Below are 8,509 nucleotides of genomic sequence, written 5' to 3'. Positions count from 1 at the left end.
AAGGAGATTTTTCTTTTCTGTAATTTGTCTTTTCATTTGTCTCACTGCATAGAAGGAAAGCAGTTTCCTAATTTTCATCCTGTTTAAAACAACTTTTGAAAGTCACTTGATGTTAAAGAAAATGTGAGGGTAGTCTCATGGAAGACATATAGAGCAAACCCCTTTGTCTCCTTTCCATAGTAAACACCCAGTCTGAGTAGTGTCATTATAAGGGCATTCTGGCAATGAGTGGGAGACTGAACATCATAATTTTCATTTCTCTTTGTATGTCAGCCTATCAGGGTCATGTCAGCAACAGTGCTTTTGTTACTGTATGACATGTTCGGAAGAGGCGTGGCAAATGGAAATACTGCTCTGAATCAGAAAGCTGACACCTGGGAATGAATTTCTGGCAGATACTATAAAAATTTTTTTTTTTTTTTTTTTTAATAATTTTCTGCAGGCAAGAAGACTTGAATAGAGGGGAAAAAAGTCAATATCATTGCACACACCCCTTCAATTTTGTCACCATCCACTTTCTCATGGAAAAATGTCATAGATCCTCCTAGGGAAAGTGACAACAATTAAAGTTACTTTTCAACACAGTAACAGTATTAGATATGAAAGTAGCTATCCATAGTTAAAATGCACTGTTTCTTTTCTGAATAGAACACTGTTACACTGTACCAGGACTGCCAGATGGTTATTTTGCACTATGACAAGGCTAATCTTGGCCCTATGCAAGGTAATGCTTGGTGCTAAAGTGAAGGCCACAGTTACAGGGACTTTGAAGAATGTAGGAAGGAGGATGATTTAAAGGGCCTTCTGAATTTAAAAATTGTTCCAATATTCTTCAGTTACACTTTCCACCATTTCAAGTGAAATTGGAGCCTTACTCATACTGCAGTGTGATGCTTTGTAGAATTGTGTGGGGATATGATCAGGCTGTGAGCTGAGGCCACAGTTCCTTGTGAGGTTTTGGGACTTTTGACAACCCTTGGGCTAAAACCTTATACTTGGTGAATATGCAGTTTTGTGTTATGCATTCCAGCTACTGGTATAACACAAGTGAAGGGTGAGGCCTATGGAGAACCCTAGAGAGAAAACAGAGGTACCTGAGCCTGGATATCGGAAAATTTCAGTTTTATGTCTTAATTTGTATCTCATTCTACTGCTTACATTTTGGATTGAGTGAGGGCTATATTTCTTGCAAGGAGGACCTACATCTGCAGCCAAAGACATTATCTTTTTCCTTAGACACCTAGGAAAGTACAGTCTCTTAAGTGCATTGGAGGAATAGAGGGGAGAGAGAAAGAGTGGAATTTCATTCCCTGTTTTTCCAGCATAGTGTGAAAACTCACTGTTTCAGTTGAGCACCAGTCATCAGAATTTCAAAGCTATTCTCATGTGAGGATACTTTATTTTTTCCTTCTTTGCTTCAGCATACGCAAAAGGTCTGTATGACACAATGTTCACAGGTTATAGGGTAGGAAGGAACACCTTTTGTTCCTTGTCAATTATTAAGTTATGAGACTTCACTCAGTGTGTATATTAGGCAATTATAAATAATTAAAACTGTCATGTACTTCAGAACTAATGAGGGATACCATCTTGCTTTCAGTGAAAAACTTGACTTGGAGCTTCTTTACTTTTTTGGACAAACAGAATTTCCACTCTAATGTTGTTATAATGTTGCTTTCAAGTATGATTCTTATATATATTTCATTCTATCTTGCCATTCCTGGGGCAGATTAAAAAAGATCCTAGCTACATTTCAACCTCCATAAGTATTACAGCATCTTCTGATGAAATGCTATTTCATAACCACAGCAGCATTTCTCGGAAGATGCATCTTACCCTTCCACAAATAAGAATATATTACACAAGACTTTTCTTGTTCACATAGGCCCTGGCGAACAAACGAACTTGTTTGTTGTATCAGAGCCAGTGAGCTGTTCCTGTCTACCATATTATTAGCAAACTTTTATTTTGAGAATGCATTTTTTTATAAGCCTACTCATTAAACTTTGATGAGGAATCTAGTCTAATGTCCACATTCTCTGGGTAGAAACTGGTGGCTCAGATCTTCCAGGATTTCACTAACAGTAAATGTGGAGGCCCAATAACAAAGGTAATGATGGAAATACTCTCCTCCAAAAACATTGTTGAACTTTTTTAATGTACTTGTTTATATTTTTCATGACTGAAGTATGAACCAAGCAGTTGGTCTACTTGTTAAAACAAGGAAGTACATACTGAAATCAAATTTAGTGTAAGAGATATAATAACACTGATTTCTGCAGGTACTAGGGCTGCATTTGCTCTGAGTATGCAAAATTCATGTGAATCATTCAGGTACTGAAGGACATGTGGATAGTTTTAAATCAACTTTGTCCTGTGAGCTGCATTTAAGTAATAGCATTTCAATCAGCCAAAGATAGTTCCTCCTTTTTCCTATTGGAAGCATATTGCCAGCATTATAAAACTTAATTTTGTGAGCTTTTACATACTCTAAGTTTTTTATTATTTTCTTAGCACAAGAAGCTGAAATGCCATCTGGTTCCTCCAGTCTTGGTTAAATATCAATGATTTAGAGGTTTTGTGGCATTTCTTTATAAATTATATACTGAGAAAACACTTCCACAGAAGTGGTAACACAAGACGTCTGATCTCATGACTGTCATTTTTCCACACTTCAACTTTAGACTGGCTGAGTATTTTTTCTATTACAACAGCCCTGAACCATGCAGTCCCTTACAATTGATATATCTTATTTCTCTGTGTAGTGGTTTATGAATGTTGTTCCTACATCTCTCTCCCCCTCAATCTCTCTCCCCTTCATTCTCTCTCCCTCTCCTTTTCCCCTTCTCCCAGTGGCATGCTAAAGAGGAGAACTGGTGACACAAAATGTAAAGATCATGGGTTGAGATAAGAAAAATTTACTGGAAACATCAATGAGATAAGAAAGGGAGCAGTAACAACAACACAATCAATAATGAAATCTACAGGGTAGGTGAGTGGTTTACAAGTGATTGCTTGAAAGTGGGGTCCCCTTGTGCTCCCTTTGCCACGTTTACTCAAACAGAGGTACCCCTCTTCCTGGAAGAGATTCCCTTTCTCCCGTCCCTGGCAAGAACATGAAGTCCTCCTAGGACTCCTGGTCCTGACTCCTCCAGGGAAAAAGGAGCTATGAAAGCTGCCAACCAACTGGAAATCTATTCTTTATCTGCAAGGTGAAGAAGGGAATGGTGTAGGTCCCCTCAGTAATATTAGAGATGGGATTGATGCTGAGAACACTAACTCAGACTGAAAAATTTGTCCTGGAAATTTCCATTTATAAGGCAACCTCTCAGAAAGCTGTAGATTCAGTTTGCATGCCACTTTGTGCCAAAGGGGTGCCAGGACTGGTGTGGCTCGTTTTTCCATTGTTGGTTTGCAAGTACAGGCCTGAAAACAAGAATTCAAAGAAGTAATAAAAGGAAAGAGCTTTGTTTCCAGCAAAATTCAAGATAATTCCATGAAAGAATGAGCATTTTTTTGAAGAGGTGGTTAAACTGCCAATGAGCTCCCAGCTAAAATCCAGACAAAAATACTGTCAGCATCGACCCTGGATCAGAAGATTAACTTTAATGGCAAACTATTGTCCTGAATTTGTGCTTTACTGACCAATCTTATTAAAAAGCATTATATTGCAAAGTCCATGTTTGCTTAGACCAGCATCTTTTATTATGTGGGGTTTGCCTATTTTTTCTCTTAGGTAAGTTGTTGTGGCAAATCTTTTTAACTATTGTTAATGTCTGTGCTTATATAGAGTCCATGAGTATACATTTGTAATTGTATCCTGCTTTACAAGTTACTTAAAGTTAATGCTGAATTTCTATGTCTTTTGAAATGGAGATCCTGTTTGTTTGGTTATCACTGCAATGTCTAAGCCATACGTATCTGCGTTAGGATACAAAGAAGGAATTTAAGTAACTTTTTAAAATTGTGTTATTTTTCAATAGTTCTATTATGCTTTCAGGTACCTCTATTGTTCTGCATGCAAGATTTTGCTGAAATAATGTAATATTATGACAGTTTCTTCCCACCTCCTATCTCTTTAGGTCACAGCATGCTGAAAGAAGCACCCGGCCCATTTTCAAAGAAATAGGAACTGTGCAGACATCTGAAAAACATTTTTAGTGTTCCAAGTCTGAACTGAGCAAGTTCTTTTAAATGCTTCATTATAGTTGTTCTGACAATCATTCACCAAAATACCATATGTTGCCAATAAATAAGCCTTCACTAGCTAGCCATTGTCCCCTACAATAGACATAAGCACTTGTTAATTAAACCTAATTAAGCCAATAGCATACATAGTAGAAACACATGCTGACTAATTTGCTAGCCAAAGTCGGCTTGGGCAAGTCTTCAGCTTTTGGCAGATAGCTGACATCTCAAAGCCATGTGCATTAAGGAGAAAAAAAGTCAGGTGATTTGGGAAGAAGCATGTGAGAGAGGTTTGTGTACACAGACACAACCCTTATGTCTGTACAGATGTAAGTCTAAGTTTTATTGTAGCCTGAGAGCCAGCAACAGATCCAATTGAGATAATTCAATCATAGAAAGTGGCTCAGATAAAAGAGAAATCATTCTTCAGCACTGTTTTGATGGCTATGGGAAGAAACGCCACTGGGTATATGACCAGAAGTATTGTGCCATTGCAGACTCAGTAAGCCATGTCACATACCTTCCAGTGAGATGTCAAAGGCTGGTTCACTAAAAGTACCCACTCATCAAATACTGTAACCCATTCAGAAAATATGGAGAGTTTTTATAAAACCATATGCTCTTGGTTCACTGTTATAGAAACAACAGGGAAACATGCATAAAGCCATATACCTTAGTTGTCATTTTGTTTTAGAGTTATCACTATTGACACAAATATGACTCCACTTTATACTCATTTTAGTTCCTCCACCCCATTCACCATTTCAGCTGTCTTGTTAGTGTCTTATTCACCCAGTTATTTCAGCTAGTACTCTTGCAGAAACTGTGCCTGATTTCTGTCACTTGGGGCTGCTAGTGTGGAGAAGACACCTGCAGTTACCAGCTGCCTCTGGGCAGTGGTGGAAAGGCTGTCTTAAGCGATAGGGCACATTTGTGTTAGAGTGTTACAGGTTTTTTCTGCTTATTGATAAAGTTGCCTGATGGTTGCCACAAAACAGTGTTTCTTCCTAAGCATATAGGATACCAAAGAGTGCAGTGCACTTAGAGTTTTATGAGGTTATGTTTCTGCTTTTAAATAATTCTTATTTTGACTAGCAAATTTGCTGGTCCCATGCCATACCGGCTGTCTTTTAGAAGCTGTGAGCAGCAATGTACCATGAGTAAGTTGAGAACATAACTTTGAATGGAAGAAATAGCCATGAAACAGAGACAAAATTAGAAACATTGACATGAAAAATACTATTCTGTCTTGCCACCACAAATCATTGACGTTTCTTATCCAGAGGTAAATTTTGATGGTATAAATTCTTAATAAGACTGAAGAATAACATTATGATTATGCATCTTCTGATATTATGGTTGTCTTAATCTTTCTGTGTGAATTCATTCAGTTTTCCAATGTCTAGTATGGTGTTTTAAGCCTAATTCAATAAAATGAAGGCTTTTTCTTTTTTCTTTTTTTTTAAATTCAAAGAAAAATTTGATTCAGATGTCTCATATGTGGCCAAATATTTGTATGAAATATCCTGGGTTTATGAATATTATATTAGGAACATTTATTAGTTGGAATTTCAATTAGCCTATATTTACATATGCAATATTAAGCCAGAAAATTGCATAAGTTTCCAATTACTGTAAAAGAACTAAAATTATTTAGAATGTTTAAAGTAACAGCAGGGAAGTTATTGCATTGGAATAATGGGACAAAAAAACTTCTGCAATAGCTATGGATTCCTTAGAGGACTGATTTACACATAATTCCTTTCACTCAGGAATAAAAAAAATATATATTGCAGTCATTTAAGGTTTAGAATATAGTGCCAAGAAGTGGTGAAGTTATGACCAGATGATGAATTTGATCACAATACCACCTCATCCACTGTGATGGAATTTTGCAGAAAAATGTGCAAGCACTTCTTTCTACTGAAAGTAATTTGAATTATTTTCCGTTCACATACAAAAGGGAGATTACAACAGATCCAGGAGGTCCCGCTGCAGTTCTGCTTGTCTAGAAGTTTATGTGCCACTAAATGCATGAATATACTGCAGAAAAATTAATTACTAATATTTCTTTACCTCTCCTTTTTTTCAAGGTAATGAATGAATTAACTTTTCCAAACCACATGTTTCCCCTCTGGTACAATTTCGACAGATGTAAGGACAAGCTTAAGTTGACAGAATATGTATTTAGGGTTATAGAAAAAACATTAGTACTCATTGTTTTCTGATACTTTTTTTTCTCAGAAGTGTAACTGCAAGATAAATCCTTAGGTCTGTTTTCTACAGATTCTAGGAAATCAGCATTTGACATAGATGATCGAAAATAGACTCTTTTTTATAGAATCAGTGGCTAGTTACAGAAGATGGTAGTTTGTAATGTTTTGGAAATAGGTATTCAAGAAAGTTTTCCTCCTCAGTTTTCCTAATGAATCTTCCCTGAAAGGTTCTCTCATTTACTTCATCACTTAACCATACATTATATGCTTACACAAACTATTTTAAAACAAGCTTTATTTGAAATTATTTTTAAAATAGGCTTCATTAGCTTGTGTAAAGGCTCTGTGTATCTTGTGCAAACTGCGTAGGACTAAGTTCATGAATACAAAAACTCTTCTTGCAAAAGTTGCTGGTACAAGATATGCTTAAAACTATATGAATTTATTAACCTGTGAGGAACCTTTATAACATGTTCTCACACAAAATAACTTCTTGCAAGCAGGTGCAGGTGAAATATAGTGGTCTTTATTGTGCGATTAATGTAATGTCCATTGCAAATCTCTGATTTATAAGATTGGATTGACATTAAAATAGAAGGTTCTTCCTCCTGACTTTGTAATTTTCATTTTGAATCTGAAGATTTTTCATAGAAACTTGACCACAGATTTCCTCAGAAATATCTTTATTTTAAGGTCAAAATGAACATCATGACAGAAACCATTGTAAAGACAACACACATAACATATGGATGGATAACCAGAGGAATAGAGCCGAATTTGAATATTTTGGCAGATCAGATCTTAATATTTTTTTTCTTCAGCTACTAAATGTTTATATAATTTCTATTTTTCATTCCAAGATGAAGGCAAAAAGAAGTCAAAACTTTAAAATGAGTGTGGGAATTATCTTCCCAGCACCATGCAGATATTTTATGATTCTTCACAAACATTTTCATCACTTTTCTTGAAAAATATGGTAGATGTTCTAAGAATGGCTATTACATTTTTTCATGTTTCCATACTCAAGAATGCTATACCAGCCTTTTTTCTTAATAATCTGCCTGAAGATGGTAAATGGATCACTGCTGTATGATTAAATTTAGCTTGAGTAAAACATCTTGATCTCCCTGCATGTCAGTAGTTTCGTTCTTAAAAAAGGGTAGTAGTCTTTATTTTGTAGATGCTTGTAAAAGTCTGTTTTGGTCACCAAGTCTTTGAAGTTTTTTAAGAAATGCTAATAGATCTTTGTACTGTGCATGTAAAGACTATTGACCTAGTCCAGCCCTCCAAATTCCTGCCTATGCAAGCTTATATGGTTCTTCTGTAAGAATGCTGCTTTGAGAAAATTTAAAGGGCTGGTTATAGAATCAAACACAATAATTTTAAAAGTACAGTCAGTCTTTAATTATTTCTTTCCCAAGATGAAAATATAATCACCCACAAAGTCTGTGCTTTCTAAGTGATTAAGTCAGTATAGAAAAAGGCAGCATCTGTTTGTTAGGGTTGTGGAGGAAGGCGGGACTAGAGGCATGAATTATCCAATGAAATTAATTTTGCTTAACAAAACTGTTTTATCATCAGTTTGTTTTTGGACCTGTGATGATGCATAAAATTATACAAGGATAATCAAGAACTTGATTTGACATGACAGCTTTGATTACTGGGGCTAGAATTGCACACAGCTTTCTGAAGATCTTAATTGTAGAGTTTCTGTTACCAGTCACTTTCAACAAATCTGTTAACCATTTAAAAGTCTTGCTTAGGTAGGGAGGTCAACTTTCTGATTAGGAAATAGGAATAGGAATAGGAATTTTACAAGGAGGTGAATACTGAGATCCTTTTCCTTTCCAAATGAAGGAAAATGTTACTGCCTCATTGTGCTCCTGAAGCTGACCAAGGAAAGACAGATACAGTGTTCAATGTAATACAGTCCTTTAATCATTACAGCTGGGTAAATGGCAGCAATCCTTGAACCAAACTGATAAAAGGCTTATCTACTGCAAAGCAGTATTTTGAAGAAGTTTTTTTCTAGTATCACTGTACCGAAGAAAACCAGAGTCCTTTTGAGTGTGACATATTGTATGACACATAGTAACAGTTGCTGA

Source organism: Poecile atricapillus, chromosome Z (genome assembly GCF_030490865.1).
Source record: "Poecile atricapillus isolate bPoeAtr1 chromosome Z, bPoeAtr1.hap1, whole genome shotgun sequence".
Taxonomy (NCBI): Eukaryota; Metazoa; Chordata; class Aves; order Passeriformes; family Paridae; genus Poecile; species Poecile atricapillus.
Note: the sequence above shows the minus strand (reverse complement) of the source record.